The 20,006-nt window shown below is 39.9% G+C and overlaps 1 long non-coding RNA gene across 1 annotated transcript; it reads left to right on the forward strand.

Moving 5' to 3' along the window:
• Window positions 1-5,283: 5,283 nt before the first annotated feature.
• LOC117832677 lies at window positions 5,284-6,848 on the forward strand. Its single transcript, XR_004635233.1, has 3 exons — window positions 5,284-5,395; window positions 5,951-6,049; window positions 6,174-6,848. It is a non-coding gene; the product is annotated as an uncharacterized LOC117832677 (long non-coding RNA).
• The last annotated feature ends 13,158 nt before the right edge of the window (window positions 6,849-20,006 follow it).

The following is a 20,006-nucleotide window of genomic DNA, read 5'->3' on the forward strand; positions in this document are numbered from 1 at the left end:
GTTGTGTGTTTGTGTGTGTGAGTGTGTGTGTGTGTGTGTGACTGTGTCTGTGTGTGTGTGTGTGTGTGAGTGTGTGTGTGTCTGTGTCTGTGTTTGTGTGAGTGTGTGAATACATCTGTCCTGGTTGGCAGTAGATGACAGTGGAGGCTCCTCTGTGTCCAGCTGTTAGGAGCAGTTGAACTGTGCTGATGTTTCATACACAAACACACCGACTTCAAAAGAAGTTTGAACTTCATTCATAAAAAAAACTCTGGGACGGATGTGAAAAACATCTCTAGAGTTACATGAAGTAATAATATTTCTTACGCTTGCACTTTAATGTATGTAATATATAATTAAGATTAGCTGAAGAATATGTTCCTTTACCCTTTGGTTTGATGAGCACTATTTTTACGCTCTAAGCTTGCCATGTGGGTTTTAAGGGTCCAGAAGTGATGGTTTTTGGATGCTGGGAGGTGGTGCTGAAAGTTTAAATGCAAAGCAGAGGCAGGAAAGGAAATCTTGCAGCCTAACTTGGTAGATGTGTTGCCAGGTTATTGGGAGACTGTATGGGGCGCCGTTCGTAAAGTCGTGCACACTGATAATAACAGCTGCAATTCTCCACATTTAGCTCCTAAACATCATAAAAACGTTGTGTGAATTTTTAAAAGTAACATTTTTTTAAATCACATTTAGAGCAATATGTGTTATGTTCTTCACATTTAATTTTATTGTGAAAAATATATTTAAGTTATAATCACTATTAAATCTAAATGTTAAGTATGATGTTAAATGTTAAATAAAAATCTAAATGTTAAATCTTAATGTTAAATCTAAATGTTAAATCTAAATGTTAAATATCAAATCAAAATGTTAAATCTAAATGTTAAATCTAAATGTTAATTGTTAAATCTTAATGTTAAATCTGAATGTTAAATATAACTATAAATGATAAATGATTAACATTTATAAATGTTAAATATAAATGTAAATGTGAAATATAAATGTTAAATATAAATGTTAAATAAAATTATAAATTTTAAATATAAATGTGAAATATAAATGTGAAATATAAACGTTAAATATAAACGTTAAATACAAATATAAATGTGAAATATAAATGTTTAATATAAACGTTAAATATAAATATAAATGTGAAATTAAAATGTGAAATATAAATCTAAATATTAGATATAAATATAAATGTGGACTGTTAAGTCTAAATAATACAAAGATTAGATTTAAAAATAAATATAGCATCATGGATAAAACATGGTATTACAAGAAGGCCTTTTGAAAAAAAAAGTTTTATAGGAGGATAATAAAAATAGTAGCAGGTCTACTGATCTGTGTTTGTGCTGCTTCTCCAGACACAGTTAATGGTTTTCGAACGTTATGCCAACTACTGGTCTGGCATGCATACTGCAGCGTTTTCCGTCATTTTTGCATCGTCATGTTATCGCCATTTTTTCAAATCGAACAGAAAAGCTGTTTCGTTTTTAATGGGACAGTTCTTTTGTAAACAAATCCTTAAATTGAAAGCCAAAGGCAAACAGGAGGGGACCCACAACAGGACCTTGAGGAACACCGAACCACAGTGTTGTTAAATAGGAGGAATATTTACAAACTAATGCATCTATGTTTGTTGTTAGGTCCCTTATTTCTTTCTCTTTTTGCCTCTTTAACCGGTATTGTCATGGTTCAGTAGTCTTTGTTTAACCTTTAACGGTTTTTCTCCCAGAACAGGAGTCTTGACCGATGAGAATTAAAGAGGTCCAGCAGCGTTTTAGCTCGAACTACATGACATTACTCGTTAGCAAGAAGTGTTACGAAAAGAAAGGAAGCCATATTCTGTAATCTCAATATTTCAGTTGTTGGTAAACAGGCAGGGGGAGTTTTATTGATCACAAACTGGGATTTATGTTGTTCCCAGTACAGCCAATTTAACACTTGAAGGACTCTGCAGCTTCAGTTCAGACTGATTGGACTGAAATAAATCCATCCCACTGAGAGTCTCTAAACAAAGCCAGCAGGATCACAGACAGAAACATCCCCCAGGAGACAGACCTTTAAAATGAATGAAGGTGAGTATCCTTCCAGCAAAAGCCCAAATCCCCACTTCCTGAGATATTTTTTATGTTGTTGTTTACACTGTTTTGGACAGAGTCTTCCTACAGAGCAGCAGCAGCAGCATTATTTACTTTCTCCAGCGTGTCCCAGCAGAGGAGTACGTGCTGCATATCAGGACAGCCTTAAATCAAACACGGTGAATCCCTGGCAGGTCAATTACCGTCTGACCTTGTGAGTTCAAAGTTAAACACGGCGTGAATCACAGAACAAGTGCTGACAGCTGACACTTCATGCTCACTGTCAGCACTGTGATTTATATAGCCTGAATAATTTCTGAGAGACTGCCTGCTCCTGGGAGTTCTCGCTTTGACTTACCTAATCTCTATTTGACCAGGCTATGGATCTTAGTCTGAGAAGCGTTCTGGTTTTTGCTTGTAGTCTAAGTAGTATTGAACAATTGATGTATTGGCAGGAAAAACCGCCTATATGGAGAGAAAAAACAGGCAGTATGACGATTTATGTACCTTATTAAGTGACGCTATTAAGCTAAGTTTCAGGAGCAGGAGTACACCTCTGCTGCTCCTCTTCTGGCAATCCTATAAATACAAACCTGTCTCTCTTTGCCTTATATCTCACATTTTATTACTATTACTTATATTTAGGGAATCAATCGCAAACTTACTAATAAAAAGTAGTTTTCTTCTCCTCTTGAGGTCAGACCTGACAAAGATTGCTTTTTAACTAGGGGTGACCCCAAATAGTCGAATATTCAACGATTCGTTCTAACGAGCCTTAGTCGACTGCCAATCTCATAGTCGAACATTTGCATATGAAATGTGGATCATTCCATTCAAACCATGGGGGTGCTCAATGTCTAATTTTACATTATTTTCCTGTTTCCCGTAAAAATAGTGTCTCATTTAGCCTATTTTTATATAAAAATAGACTTATTTAATGTAATTCTGAGAACAGCTCTTGAAGTGTTAAATCTCCTCAAAGTGGTAATTAAATCTCCCCTGGTAATTAAAGGTGGACTCTCCCATTTAGCGGGAGCTGTGGAGCAGACGTACCTCAGCTGGTCTTTAAATCTTTCTACGTTCATGGCAGCTCAAAATGTCAGAAATAAAACTTCAGTTGATCCTAAAAATAGTGATGAAGATGAGGAGCAGCTTCATGAAGTGGGCTGTGAGATCAAGGATTACCGGACCACACAAAAACTGTACGGGGCCAAACGAACGAGGAGGGATACCCAAAGCTGTCCGAAGCCTCAAAAACAATCCACAGCATCCCATCCACCTCCACACCATCAGAGAGGATATTCTCAAAGACAGGATTTACAGTCAACAAAGCAAGGAGTGCACTTCTGCCCGTAAACACGATGGTTTTCCTCGCGTACAATTTGAAAAGACTCAAGCGGACAAAGACGCGATGAAAGACTGTTTTAAAAGGTACTGCTAAGGTATTTAAAAACCCTTTAGCTGGTTCAGGTTTGATTATGAACATTATACAAATGTTTAGCCTTAAGTTGGACAAACTACCCTCCGCAGTGCTGCTCTCTGCTGTGTGAACGCTGTTTAAATATCTCCTGATTCCTTACTCTATAATGGTACGTTGTTCCATGTTTAACGGATGGTGGCCTTATTTGAGTTTTCTCTCCTTCATCACCTCGTTGTTTTTGCAATATAGATTTAAAAAATCGAAGTTTTATGCCTGTAATATTCTGTCGCCCCTTTTACTTTAAGCTACGAGTCTCTTAATTGTAAAGGGTTATGTGTAATATTGTCATGCGGTCACCATCATGCAGACTTTGGGTCAATAAGGAAAAACAACAAACATTCGACTATTCGTCGACTATGGGCAAAATCTGATGAATTAGATTCGACTACGCAAATCCTTAGTCGGGCTCACCCCTATTTTTAACTTTTAACAAAACTGCATCTTTATGATGTTATTTCAGCAAACTTAAGACCCAAGTAAGCCCTATGAAATTTGGTGTCTTTGTCAGATTCATACCACTTAAGTTAGTCAGAGAAACCTTTGTGTAACTCACAATTTACTGTGAAACTGGGACTCAGCAGGGAAAACAGCCTGTATGGAGAGCAAAAACAGGCAGTGTGATGATTTATCTATCTATAAGTGATGCTATTAAGCAAAGTTTCAGGAGTAGGACCACACGTCAACTGCGCCTCTTCCAGCACTCTTATAAAAACAAACCTATTTCTCTCTTTGCCTTTCTTTCTCACGTTTCGTACCCCTCCTTCCCACCCTTCTATTTTCTATTTCTTTCTTTCTTCCTATCCATAGGTCCCTTTAAGGAAGAAGCTAAGGCGGAACCCCCTAATAAGCTTCCCCAAACCAACAACAGCAAGAAGTTCAACATCAATTAAGAAGCACTATTACAATATTTGACAAATTGCATCCTGTTGATGATGCGGTCCTTGCTAGTAGCTAACAGTCTGTCAACTTGAGCGACCATTACTTGTTTAGATTTACAACTTCAGAGATAATCAATCTGAACTCTGTTAAACTTGCAAAAATTGAAAAGATGTTCTCTTCTCCTCTTGAGGTCAGAACTTACAAAGATTGCTTTTTAACTTTTAACAAAACTTCATCATGATGTTGTTATTTCTGCAAACTTAAGACCCAAGTAAGTCCAGAGAAAATTGGTTTCTTTTTCAGGTTCAAACCACTTAAGTTAGTCGGAGAGAAACCTTTGTGTAACTTACAATTTACTGTGAAACTGGGACTCAGCAGGAAAAACAGCCTGTATGGAGAGCAAAAACAGGCAGTATGATGATTTATGTGTATTTATGTCATTAAGTGATGCTATTAAGCAAAGTTCCAGGAGTAGGACCACACTTCAACCTCTTCCAGCACTCGTTTAAATTCAAACCTTTACCTCTCCTCGCCTTTCGATCTCACATTTCACACCCTGACCTTGCAACCCTTCAGCGTGTCCTGGAACCAACAACAGTGAGAAATTCAGCATTAAAATCAGAATCACTTTTCCAATTAAATCAATGAAGAATTGTCGAATTGCATCCTGTTATTGGTGCTGTCCTTGCTAGTGAAACATACGTGAATGCAAGCGTGGCTAAGAGTCTGTCAGCTTGAGCAACCAGTCGGTTTGATGCTGAGGCACATTCGGTGATTAGATATATACACCTTCAGAAATAATCAAGTTGTTGAAAGTTGTTTTCTTCTCCTCTTAAGATCCAAATAAGTCCCAAGAAAATGTGTTTCTTTTTCAGGTTCAACAAACTTTGTGTGACTTACAATTTACTGTGAAACTGGGACTCACCAGATACGGATGAAGGGTGCTCCTCTGGGGGAAATAATGAAGCCAGTAAGGATATAAATAATTTTTATTCACATCAAACCTTATACACATGACATCAAAACAAATACACAATAAAACTATAAAACACAGGGGACAGTTAAATTAACAGTAACAGAAAACAACAAACAAACAAAAACAAGCTCCACAAACAGAACAGCATTTATCAGCTCTGTTCTGTTTGTGGAAAGGTTTTATTTTGCTGACATATCTGAAGGGGCTTTGCTTTTGGTACCAACACATGGTCACTTCTTAAGCTGCTGTAAACAATGCAGCGGACTGAAAAGAAAGTCATGGTTGAAGAGAAGTTGGCACATAATTGGGTTTCTTGTGAAAGAGCTGCAAGCACAACAACGGTATATATAATCTTATATTCCCCTGCTGCCCCTCTGTATAGTGGTTCTGTCAACAGGTTTTGATACGTCATGTCCTTTCCCAAAATCTTGTTTACTTATTTTTAATATTTCTAAGTACATTTCAATTTCAGGGATTCTGAATGGAGCTCTCTGCAGCTTTGAAAGCTTTCGTGTCTGTAAAATAATAATCCTCCTGATTTCTCTGAAGCTTCTCCTGAAGTGACGGGTTGGCTTTTTAAATCCTGAAAATACAACGTGACACAACACCCCTTCAGAGGACACTCAGGAGAAATGTCAGACGACAGAGGTGAGGCAAAAACACACGCAGGAGACAGACACCTGAAAATGTTAGCCAAAGAAAAAAGCACAACCATCACATTCGTGTGTTTCTCATTGCGAGCTGCCCTTGACGGCTCGGCTGACATTTACAGGAGCTCCGCTGACATCAGGGCACAGGCTGTCTTTCATCAGGACGACATTTGTGTCACAGGAGATCTGGAGGACACGTTCGCGCAGGATGTCGGGACTCTTAAGGAGCCAAATTGTGCCGACAGTCGGCGCAGTTCATGTGATTAAGAGTCAGAGACGATGGCGGCTCCATTTCCTGTTGAAGGCAGTTTGATTACAGACACTTTGATAAACAAGTAGGTGACACCTCAAGCGGAAAATTTCCCTTGTCAATTTGAGTCTCTCATCTCTGTCCCCTCCTCACACACACGCACACACATACCTCCACACACACATTGTCTAATAATGCCTTAACTGTGGCCCTGATAGAAAGCATTGGACTGTGACTGCCCCTGTAATAACCTCAGACACCTTTACCTGCCTGCTGGAGCCCGGCTGTGATCAAGTTCACAGAGAACCCAGTGAAACACAGCAAAAGTACAGTTCTTATCTGAGAATACAGTTAAAAAATGCAGATGTTAACAAAGCTTTTGAAATGGAAACAGGAAACATCTGCCTGCTGGTTGAGGCCAACACTTCTTATTTCAAATCAACTGATATGTGAATGGCTGATTAAAACACCAAGTTTTAAAGTTATGATCTGTTACTGCTCATGCTGCATGTGTTCAATCCAAGCGGCAACCTCCAATCTCAAAATATAAGGCCATTCGGAAGTGTTATAAACTGCAGTTCATTGAGAATCCGCTTGAGGCTGACTGCAGAAACACCAGAAACCACATACACACCCATTCAAAGAAGACCTTTACAGATCTTTACAGCAGAAATAAACACGTTTACTAGTGATGGGAATTCTGGCTCTTTTTAGAGAGCCCAAGTGGCTCCCCAGATTTTTTCTTGTTAAAATGAATGTATTACTTAAAGTAATGTAAAATTATATGTAAAATGAGTTACTGACGTAAAAACATACATTATATCAAATGTGTATTATCTATATTGCTTTATTTATATATTCAACATGGAGCAGAGTGCTACAAAAATGTATTATAAAGTACAAAAACAAGACCCATCACAATTAGACAAAAAGGTCCAATCTCTAATTGCATGTATATTATTTATACACTTTTAAACACATTCATTAACAGCAGGTTCCCTTCACTGTTTATTCTTCACTGATCGCACTGATGGATAAACAGTTCTGATGTCCATGACCTGGAGGACTGAGATCCTTCACAGACACTTCTAATGTGTCTTTGCAGGTTTGTTGTGGACCCTGATTGAAGACACTTTCACCTTGCACAGTCTACACTCTGCCTTTAAACAGTCTATGCCGTTGAACTGTGTCTAAAGTTTCCTGTGTTTCCTGCAGTCACTCGTTTGCTCACCTTTCCAGTGCCTTCTCTGTCTGTAGCGCATGTTCTCCCTCTCATCTCCCTCCTGTTGGTGTGCTCACTGTGCTGTGTGTGTCTGTGACCCCTCCCCTCCCCGTTCTGCTCAATGTAGACACGTGATTGGTCAAGACGCCACCACATGCTTTGACCAATCACGTGAGGCTTTAACAGAAACAGCTCTTAGATCCGGATCGTTCGCAACCGACACATCACTAACGTTTACAGCCTGGTACAAAAAACGGCTTCGGTCTACGTGACTAATTTCTCTTGTACCTCTTTTTGACCAATACGAACCGGGTTGGTCGAACTCGCGAATCAACACAGCACCAGTTTGGTTTTCTGCCCACCTGAGCCCGTGGAAGAGGCACGTCATGACGTCAGATGTACGTGACTCACTTTTCCCAGCAGCGCTAGCACGAACTTTCCCTCACAACAACAACAAAGGGCGGACAATGGCAGCTTGTCTCCTCGGCCGACCACTGCTTTGCCTTGGAATCCATTAGTCTTTTTTATTTTTTCGCTGCAGGACAATGAGGGAAACGGTTCGCGGTTCTAGACCAGCAAAGAGTTTGAGACGTTCTGGAACTGGTTTTCCTGGCCAGTAGGTGTTTCACTCGCAGTTGAAACCCAAAAAAATGGTTCTCAATCGAGCACCAGCTCCGAACCGGTCCTGAAACTGCCTCGGTCGAAAAGGGGTATTTGGGCGGACACTATACGGGGGGTGAATTTTTTTCTAACGTGACGGTTCAGAAGATATTAAGATTACCAGTTTTGCCCAAATAAGGACATGACTGACTTGACTGACTTGCGGGAACACATAGCTGTTGGCTAGGAGGCTCAAGCTCCGCCTCTTTACCTCACACTATGCTTGAGTATACACAAGTTCAGCATTTCCAACATGGCCGCCGCCGCCGCCTGGCTTCAAAACAGCGCTCAGGAACAGATAGGTGACATCACGGATACTACGTCCATTATTTATACAGTCTATGGTACAACCTTGCAGGACTAACGTTGGCTTAGGTGGCTAGCCAGTTAGCTTTAGTAGGTTTGCAAGTTATTATTCTATTTGTCTCCAAGGTTGTGTGTTCGATGAAGACTTTGCATGTTCAGGTTTCCTTCTTTTAACTTCACTGAAATGCATACCTACTTTTGCCGACAATCCAACCATGCATCTAAGACCAAAATGATTTCTATTAGCACAAAAGGGTTGGAAATTCGTGGAGCATGCTACCCTGTTGACTTCCTTCACAGCGTTTTTTGTTTTGCATGTGTCTTCTGGGTGTGTGTGATCTGGATCTGCTGCTGCATTTGTTTTGACTCTGCATGCCTCTTTTCATTTGCACGATCTCTAAATTTAGACTCTCTTTCCTTTAATGGAAATCGTTTGGTCCAGTGCAGCTTGATTGCCGTACAAACAGCTCCATCACATGCACATTTATTATGACTTTTCTTTTATGTGTGCATTGTGCAGCATCTCCATGACTCAGCCCCTCTCACCTGACCATGAGCCAACTCGTTTACCAGTCCAACATGAAAGTAGCAATTAGCTGCTGCAGCTCCTTCTGCTGTTTGTGACTCCCATCCAAAAAGTCTGCAGAGTCTCCAAACAAATTAACAAGACACTCAGAGATTCCAGCTGTTTCCTGCTTTGTTTCCAAACAAAATCCCTCTGTCTGTGTGTGCTGAGCTGCTGCGACACCAACACAACAACAACACCAACAACACACACACACACACGAACACACAGAGTTGGCTAAGGAGCCCAGGGCATCTGGGGCTTGGATTAGAAGCCATGACAGGGAGATGGAGGGGGGATTACTCTGCCTGCCTCGGTTTGTTTGCATAAGTGAGAGGAAAAGAGAAAAAAGAGATTCAGAGGGACTGAATGTGTTGGCCTTGACGTCTGCTTCGTTATTGGAAAACAACAACAGAGAAAAACCGTAGTGAAGCTGAGAAACACAACATTTTAAACAGTTTGAGAGCAGACAGGATTGTAGGTGATCTCTGAGGAAAACAACTCCAGGTCTCAACGAATCTCCAACAGCTCCACAGACACAGCAGAGAGAGAGAGCAGAGGGAAGGGATGTCAGAGTATCAAGTAAAACAGAATTTAAGAATTAAAGTTATTGCTTTCTGTAGTAATAATTATTATTAATAATAATAATGAAAATAATATTAATGATAATGATAATTAAAATAATAATGATAATATTGATGATTGAAAAATAATAGTAATACCAATGACAATTATAGAAATTATTATAATAACAATAAAATAAAACTTATTATGAAATTAATGATGTTAATAATAATAATAATAATAATAATAATAACGACAATAATAATTATGACAAGAATACACATAATAATAATAATAATAATAATAATAATAATAATAAAATAAGAAAAAGAAGATTAAATAATAATAAAAATGCTACCCTACTACTATTACTAATAATAATTGTTATTATATTAGTTAAATAAAAAATATTAATATTAATAATAATAACAATAATATTTAAAATAATGATAATTGAAATCCTGCAACAAATGTTGATATTAAAAAATTAAAGTTATAGCTTTCTGCAGTAAAATCAATAATATTATTTATATAATAATAATAATAATAATTATAATAATAAAATTACAATGTTAATTCTAATAATACATTGAATTTATATTACACGTTCCAATAACCCCAAATCACTTAAGAAAAACAGAACTGAGACAAATAAGCTATCATGGGGGTCCTATGAGAAGGCAGAGTTAGCTGAGGTTGTGGGCTGTGGTGGACAGGTGGTGCTTGAAGAGTTTTTTAAATGTTGCCAGGGATTGGGGCATTGCAGATGTCTGGTGGGAGGGTGTTTCAGAAGGTGGGGGCTGTGGCACTAAATGCTCTTGCAGGCTAGTGTCTGAAGACTGGACGTTCTGGGTATAGGCGGAGAAGGTCAAAGAAGTTGTATTTAGTAATTGATGCAGGATTTTATTGGGAGCCAGTGGAGGAGGAGGAGGGTTGGGGTGTCGTGCTGCCTGGGCTTAGTGCAGGAGAGAACCCTGGCAGCTGAGTTTTGCACATATAGGAACCTGATAAGGAGGCTTGATAACAGAAAACGTGCAGAAACACAGACGTGTGCAGGCAGAAGGCTCCGTTCATATCAGTATATATTTTTCATGCATTGAAGAATTACACATAAATCACATCAATGCCTAAAGTTGACCAATCTATAGACAATGCAAAGTTAAAAATACAATCAACATGGATGGAAACTGTCAGCAGCAGTAGTTCAGTGAAGGTGGGACACGCACAGAGTGATGGTGTGTTGAGGGTCTTAATAATCAGAAAACAAGAATCTTTCATTCAATAAATCTAATAACATTTCTCTCGCTTCATTAGTTTTAATAAAGCCTGTGGTTATTACATCCCTTCACTGTTTAATCAAGCGGCAGAAATCTTGTTTCCTAATTCAGACCATTGATGTAAATGTGTGCACATTTTTATTAACCAAACCCGAGTTCCTTTAGGATGCTTCCAACATTTAATAACTTTCCAGTTTGGCAGATAAACATTTGGCCGCCTGTGTTGTCTGCGGGGCTGGAGCGGGCTGCAGAAGTCTGGGCTTTTATCGTTTCCGATCTGAAGAGCGGTTACTCTTTAATAACCATCCTCAGCGCACAGGGCTCAATATGCAGTGGGTTTAATGCAGCAGATGCCAGAACTGACTGAAGGAGGAGCTTAAGGGCGTTCTTTTTTCCTGATTACAGTGAATGCAAGAGGAGCATCACTCTGCCTCGAGCTCTGAAACTCACGGGGGAAATAAATGGCACAGTGACTGGACCTTCAGATGGTTTAATCCTCCAGTATAAACCAATCTTACCACAGTAAAAGATTAAAATTTCCACTTGAATGTCCATGAGTACCATCAGACTGTTTTAGATACGATTTGGATCAATCCAGAGCAAAAACCTGCAGGATTGAGTGCAAAAAAACTGCAGTTCCTTTGAGTGGCCACTAGAGGCTGGCTTCAAGGTGAGTCTATCCCCTTTGGGTCCCATGTTAAAACCTCCAACTTTACACCTGAATTGAATGTTGCCAGCCTGCTACTGAAGCTGGAATGATTATAGACGTGGCTGAGGTCATCAGTTCAGGATTGACCCAAGCCCACGTCTTTACATGGATCTTAAAATCCCAGGCAAGCCCCGGAGAAACCCCATCGGCCCCATCATTTGTATTCTGCTGATCCTTTCCACCTAACTTTTTTCTAATCAGACATGTTCCATTGAGCATCTTCTCCGGAGTATATTTTATTCTCCTCCACTTCTCTGATGTCATTTACTGCAACTGAAGGAGTAGCAGCTGTAAAGCATCAAAGACGGGAGCAGCCGGCTTCGTTAGCATTCACCACGGTCTGTGTGGGTCTCACCGAGGCAGCAAAGACTCAGGGACTGGATGAAATACACCTCTCTGTTTCTACAGACTGCTTCCATTCATCACTCTCTTTTAATCTTCTGCAGTTAGGATTCAGTCATGGAAGAAAAACAAGGTAATTGTTGAGATTATTTCCCATTATTCCAGTGTCAACTTTTACTTATCTGTGAAAGAACAAGTCTCTTAACCCACAACTTCTTCAAATAGGAGCACTTTTGCCAGATTACATTGATGCAGCCAACAACCACTGACACTCAAGAAAGACACGAGAGCACAACTGACCAACTTTATGAGATGAAATGTACATGGACATCAAATTCCAGTCAGGCTCTGCAGGCTGAAAACAGCAGTGCAAATAACACTACAAATCAAGGAGAATGCAAACAGCTCCAAACAATCTCATCAGCCCAGTGCACTTTGTTTCAGCAAGTTGCTATATTAAAGTCAAACAGGTTTAATATTATCTGCAGTTTTTCATCTAGGATCATGCTTTTCTCTATTTTTAGATTCATGTTTATGCAGAATCCGTCAGCCTGGGACCAGATCTTACAACAGAAAATCTGATTTTAACAGTAATCCGAGCAGCGTCATCCACGAGGGCGTCAGCTGGTTTGACTGAGCACAAGAAGACAGTCTGTTTGAAGAGCTAAAGAGGCGAACGGCAGTCCTGCAACCAACAGCATTGATTTAACAACAATCCAGCTTTAATTTTAACCTCTCTGTAAAGTGTCCTTGAGTGCTTAGAAAGGCACTTTAACCCTCCTGTTATGTTCGTTTCTCTGGAACAGAAATAATGTTCCTGGGTCATTTTGACCCGGGGCATAATCAATTATCAAAAAGTGTCAGAATCCAATAAAAAAAATTTAATCTGATTTTTAACTCCATTACTGACCATTTAAATCATTGTTTAGTCCATTGGTGTTCTTTAATTCTCACAGATCGTGGTTCAATGAGGATAACTCACTTGTATTTAATTAAAATTCATGTGAAAACTTTTTTTAATGTACATTGTAAAGCCCCAAATACAAATACAATAATTTTACATGACATAGATTTTTGTTTATTTTATTTTAAATTTTTATTTTTTTATTTTTTATGAAGTAATGTTGATAAATTAACATGACTCCTCCTCTGTCACATTCTGCCCAGTTTTTTATGTTGCGTTTAGCTGGTTTGAAACACATATATTGCCTAAAATAGACTTTAAAAAGGGTCATTTTGACCCGCAACATAACAGGAGGGTTAAATAAAATGTATTTTTATTATTATTAGTTACAGTCAATGAAGAGACACAGAATGCGTGTGCAGCTCATCCTCTTCTCTTAGTTGTTTCAAAAAGCTGAAGCAAATGTGGAAATAGAAGTTATAGGACCGCGCCCCCAATTATGCAAATCCTCCATGGCTCTTAAACTCTTAAATCTTCCCTATAGCATATGCAATAGGTTCATGAAGCCTGGTACTGAAGCAGAAGCACCATGCACCTCCTCAAAAATGTATTGTGTGATTGGTCCGCTGGTCGGTGTATCATCATCCTCCACCTAATCTGAATCAGCGCCCATACATTCAATCTCCTCTGACGTCTCCTCTCAATCAACTGCTGTCAACACATCCTCCTTGATGTGACGCCACAGACTGTATAAATAAAGGATGTAGTATCCGTGAAGTCACCCATCTGTTTCTGAAGCGCTGTTTTGAGGCTAATCATCAGCGGCAGCCATATTGGAAATGTTGAACTCAACATAACTGCTGTCGAGCGAGTGTAATGTACAGAGGCGGGCTTTGAGCCTCCTAGCCAACAGCTACAGTGTTCCCGCCTGTCAATCAAGTCAGCTGTGCCTCTTGTAATGGAAAACTTGTAATCTTAATATCTTCTAAATTGTAGCGTTATGAAAAAATTCACTCCCCGTACAGTGTGTGCCAATCAAGAAATGAGCTATCCAGATAACACTTGTTTTTTGTACCAGGCTGTAAACATGTGTAACGTGAGGGTTCGATGGGTGATAGTTGGATCACTCTATTAATAAGAAACAGCAGGATGGAGACGGATAACTTTCTTAAAGCACTTTACTTTTAGCACACCCGGATCAGCATTACAACACAACTCCTTGTCACTCTATCACATGTTTTAGAACCAACCAATGAGAGGCCAGGATGACCGAGCTCCAGGTAAATGTAATTAGAACCACAGAAGTACATTCAACACGTTTGGTCCCAACTAGATGACACTGTAGAAGTAATTATAAGAACATACATACACCAATAATAACTTACATAAACTTGTATGTAAATAGTTACCATATAAATAATAAACATATTTTAATCTTAACTCAAATTCCAAACTGTCTTTCCTATTAAAGCTTACACATGTTTATTTCTGCTGTAAAGATCGGCTTTTTTGAATTGTTGTGTATGTGGTTTCCTGTACTTCTGGAGCCAGCCTCAAGTGGACCCTTGATGAACTGCAGTTTTTAGCACTTCCGCATTGGCCTCAATTCTTGCGGGCAGAGGTTGCCGCTTGTGTGATGCTATACTTTGATGTTTGCTCGTTCGTAGCTTAGGAGGTTAGCTCCTCTGAAATGTGTTTTTAATTTTTGTAATATCTTAAACTCAACACTTTGTGAGTTCTGTTTTAATTTGGAAGCTTAATCAGGGACAGCACATGAGAAATAAAAAGATAAATAATAAATAGGAAGAAGGGAAATATCTCGCTAGAGGTCTACTAGCTCATTATGCTAACTGCTAACATTACAGCTTTAATCGTTGCAGAAAAAAGCAACACACATGGGCCGCTGTTGCCTTAAGCTGACTCTATTTCTGCTCCATTATTTGTTTTCATCTTGTTAATTTCCACAGGGAGCATTATGGGAAATAATCTCAACAGGAATCCACTTATATTATTGGAAACAGTGACCCTGCCAGATACCCAGTCTTTGCAAAATCTCTCAGTCTATGACTAATGTGTTTTGAGATTTAGAGGGGTGTCAGGCTTAAGTCTTTGAAAGCTGTAAAGTGGTAATAAAGTGACACACATTTTGAATTGTGTTTCTTTGATCGTGCTTAATGAACCACAAGTGGGGCGTTCGGTACTTCTCTTCCTGTTGCATGGATCAGCAGAACTCGGATGTAAGCGGTATCAGGAACAGCTCATTTATCAACGTCATCATCCCCTTTATGTTGCATTCAGGAGCGCAGAGATGTTACTGTCAGTCTCAGGGCGGAGGGATTGTGGGACAGCCGCTCTGCAAACAGTTTGTAAAGCGTCTTCCAACTGAAACAGATTAAGATCTTAAAATTACGGGGGATGGGGGACAGCTCTCCACATCCATCCCCCAGGACTGCAGATTTAGCCTCAGATTTAAACGCCAGCCAAGAGCTGCAGCTTCCTCTCTCTCTCTCTCTCTCTCTCTCTCTTTCTCTCAAACTGTCTCTGATTCCTACATCAAGAGGAGGTCATAGAGAGACAGACATGATGACAGAAGAGTCATCAAAATATCTGGAAAGCGGCACATGAAACCAAGTGTTGAGCTGACTGTTCTCTCTGGTTGAAACATCGAAACGGCACAAAAGAAAAATGTGTCTGTGTTGACTTGTAAGCCTCCCGCACCCAGAAGTCACCGCTCCCTGCAGTTGAAAAATTTACCTCCAATGCAATATCCCCCTGCTCGAGTTTAAGAAAGTTCACTCCCATCTTTCACCTGCTGTTTCTTTCTTTTCAGTTCAGGCATACCACAGTCTGTTGAGAAACTCTCACCTTCAAGCGACATCTATAAAGTCTGCAGACCCCTCGGCTAACAGATCTGCTCTTGATTCCTGGAAATGCAAACGGCTCCACAAGAACACGTCTGCTGGACAAATGATGCAATCTCCCCCTTTTCCAGCCAACAGGTGAGACTGAGAGCGCGCTGAGTTTTACAGCCAGTCGTAAACAAATACTGTATACATCATGAGCTCGGCTTTAGACAACAACGTCATAGGTTTGAAGACACATGAAGGGTTCTCCACAAATAAAACTAAATCCTTATCAAGTACGAGCGAAGACAGCCAGAGACGGATCAGTCGGGGGAAACTCAGTATTTTTCTTCATGTCAACAAATTCTTAAAACAAGCCTGTATCTTTCCTCTCTGCTGTATTCCTCTGCTGTTGCATAAAAACACTAAAAACACATCCTGGAGCCACACTGTTGCACAATCAATCTTTATTTCTATAGTAAAAAATCCCAACAAATGTTACCTGAAGACTCCTTCCAAACAGAGCAGGTCTAGACCATACTCTATGTTCTATTATTAACAAAGACCCAACATCAAGACCGGATAAGATCCAGTCCCATCTTACAGACAGACAGGACTCAGTCTGATCTCATCTTAATCCACCATGAGCAGAGCACTTTGCAGCATTTAGCAAGTTACAGTGGCAAGGACAAACTTCCTTTAACAGGCAGAAACCTCCAGCAGGATCAGACTCATGTTAGACACACATCTGCTGAGACCGTGTTTGAGAGAGGGATAGAGGGAGATGAAGAGAGAGAGAGAGAGAGGATAGCAATGAGACGGATAGTAGTAGTTGTAGCAGCTGGAGTCTGGCACGTCCACAGCAGCAGCAGAGATCCAGAGGAACCTACGAGACAAGGGAGCTCAGGGACTCCAGAAAGGTCTATGGTTAGTAACTTTAATGGGACAGGAAGAGTTGAAGCAAGAGACAGGCAGAGAGGGGAAAGAGAGAACCAGACTCATGTTAGACACACATCTGCTGAGACCATGATAGGGTTGTAAAGAGGGATAAAGGGAGATAGTTTGCCTTTGTTTTTTCAGAGTGGGGTTATGTGAGGTACTTGTCGATGGTAGGTGTATTAGCCCGAGTGATGCCGGTTAGCTCGGCCCCTTAGCAGAGAAGCTAGGGAAAGGAAACCGCTGCAGATGGGTCATCTCTACCACGAAAATTAACACGCCTTAACTACCTCTCCTTTTTTTTAAAGATATGATTTTGGGCCTTTTTGCTTTTATTGGCTAGGAAAGATGGAGAGAGACAGGAAATGCGGGGAGCAGAGAGCAGGGGAGCAGAGAGAGGCCGGGAGCCGAACCTCTGACTGCTGTGATGAGGACCGTAGGCAAGGCAAGGCAAGGCAAGTTTATTTATAAAGCACCATTCATACAAGAGCAATTCAAAGTGCTTTACAGAGTTACAAACAAACACAAACCAGAACAGTACCAATCAACAAAATCATACAGCAAACACTTAAAACATTTCAATTTCATCGTGGCCTAATCATAGACCGTTGCCTCCGTACATGGGGCGCACGCCCAGACCACTAGGCCAACAGCACCCATATTTTAACAGACTTTTAACCCCTGATGTTTGTGTAGTTTTTCAGAGCTTTGCTTTGGCGTAAGAAAGCACGTTTGTTTTTGCACAACCCTCAGACATGTCACACACGTGTTTTTGTACCTGCAGCGTACTGATCAGCAGTGTTCATTTCGTCAACGAAATTATGACGATAAATGTTTGTCAACGACTCATTTTTTCAGGACGAAAACGAGACTAAGACGTGTTAAAGTGCTTCCCTGATAATAAAAACTCTGACGAAAATATGTTTTGATTTCGTTGACGAGACGAAAACATTAGTGGCAGATCGTCTGACATTAAGAATCCATGTTTCCCCCCGCTGTGCGTCTTTAAAGATAAAGTGATGACTTCCTGAGTTATTATTTCAGCGACACAGCTTAGTCTCAACCTGCAGCAGGTGTGCTTTATGAATCAGCTCTCCTCACCTCCATGCATCTGTCTCGTCTTCATGGAGGACTTTTACCCCCCGATGTGCGTTAGTGACAAAGACACAACCGGGGGACGTCTGTTTAATATTTGACATTGTTGCCGCTATTACCGTAAAAAGCTCGGCGTCCACAGCTTGATTTAATCCAGTTTGGTGAAACATCAGACACATTTAGTAAGTTTGGATCAACTCCTTGTTGAAAGATGCAGATGCATTTCAGAGTGCCGTGAACTGCCTGTTTCTCATGTGCGCCTGTCACTGCAGGTGCATTCAAGGACCGTCGTAAATGTGCAATACAGTCCTTTCATGGCATTTTTCTAAGTCAAGAGAATCTAAATACAGTCATAGTGGCCACATCAAGAATGTTTTCTTTTGACTCTTTAGCAGGGCCAGGCTGAATTATTTAACTTAAGATATTACACAAGCAAAAGTGTTAAAGGAGTGTAATGTTCTTGAGTGACCCAGCACTTGGTACTTTGGTCATTATTGTGGTGATGTTAATTGTTGATGATGATAATGGAAGGTCTTAAATTGTTTGGTTGCTTCATTGTAGATGTTCCTTATTTTGAAAAAATAAATAAATAATTAGCCTTACTTACTTTTGTGCATTGCCTTTACACTGCTTGGCAATACCTGCTCCCAAATGGACTTGAAGCACTTTGTTACTCTTACTGATCTTGTTTCCTCTTGTCTAGATCTTTGCTTGTGTTGTTCTTGTTCTCGTCGCTTTGGATAAAAGCGTCTGCTAAATGACATTGTAACATTGTAACATTCTAACATTGTAATGTTGACGATTTTAACTCTTGGTACAACCCTGAAACAATATCTGATCAACTACATGAATTATCTAAAGAGTGAAGATGTTTTGGCAAAAATCAAAGACTAAAACGTTTTGAGTTTTCGTCGACTAAAACTAGACTAAGACTAAAAAGGGCTGAAAAGACTAAAATGTGACTAAAACTAACAGGCATATTCGTCTAAAGACTAAGACTAAGACTAAATCTACAATAGTCGCCAAAATTAACACTGCTGATCAGCTGATAAGGTCTTTGATGTACGAGTTAAGTTGACGCTAAAAACTAGGAAGCACATTTTTTTTAACTTTAACTAAGTTCAACCAATGAACTTTGGCTTTTGAAGATATTTATGTCTGAGAGATTTTATTTCAGAGATTTGGTGAAGTAAAAGTGGGAATTGACAGAAATCTAAACACTTAACTAAAGTACAGATACTCCCTTAAAACAGTTAAGCATCCTGAACTCCACTCGTTTATGTCAGGGTAAGACAGCTAACAAAGGTACTGCAAGCATTTCAGTTTCATCTTTCTTTTCTCCCCAGCATTTCACAAAGACTTTAATCCCTCAGTCGAAGCATCTCTCACTGTCCTGACTCAAGGTGAATCAGCTCGTGTTGAGACATTCTGCCATCGCTGACTTAAAGAGGTCAGCGCTCTTCAGATGGAGGCTGGACCTCCCATTGACCTCCGGATCAAGAGGCCTTGACTGATGTATTGTAAAATCAATAGCAACTTCTGATTGGAAGAGTCTTGTAACATGCAATGACATATGACTGTCTGCTAAATGAGAGGTCGGAGGTCAAATCTTCAAAAGGGGACACAGAGAACAAGGAGACAGAAGAGACGAGGCGTTGTCACGGAAGAAAACAAAAGAAGTACAATCAGCTTCAGAAAACCATCTTTTATCTCTCAGCAGGATCATCAAAGATGGCAGAAATGAAAGTTTCAAAGAGCTGAGTGCTTCTCCTTCAGTTGCTGTGACGCGGCGCTGACACCAGAGAGCATGAAATTTGTTATTGATCTGAGTTCCCCTTTGACACAGAAATGTGGGGAGGACAGAAGAAGAGCCGCAGACACAGAACCCACTCCTGAACTGGTCAAGTGAGCAAACCAATCACACTGTGTGACCATGAATTATGGCATGAAAGTGAGTCCTGGGTTTGAGTTTTTCTTTCTAGCACCTGTCTTCATGTTGTATTCAACACATGAGTTACTGCATGGTTTGTGAATGAACCAAGAAGATGAGGAGGTGGGGGTTTAGTGTACGAGCTGTCACATGAGCAGTAATAAAAACATCAGAACGCTAAGCTTCCAATCATTGGCTTTTAAAACATTCAGGTTACTTCCAGCCTTTGAATCCGTTGTGGAACTACGATATATACATCTGAGAATCAATCAATCAATCAATCAATCTTTATTTGTATAGCGCCAAATCACAACAAACGTTATCTCAAGACGCTTTTACAAACAGAGGAGGT

This window comes from Notolabrus celidotus, chromosome 20 (genome assembly GCF_009762535.1).
Source record: "Notolabrus celidotus isolate fNotCel1 chromosome 20, fNotCel1.pri, whole genome shotgun sequence".
NCBI lineage: Eukaryota > Metazoa > Chordata > Actinopteri > Labriformes > Labridae > Notolabrus > Notolabrus celidotus.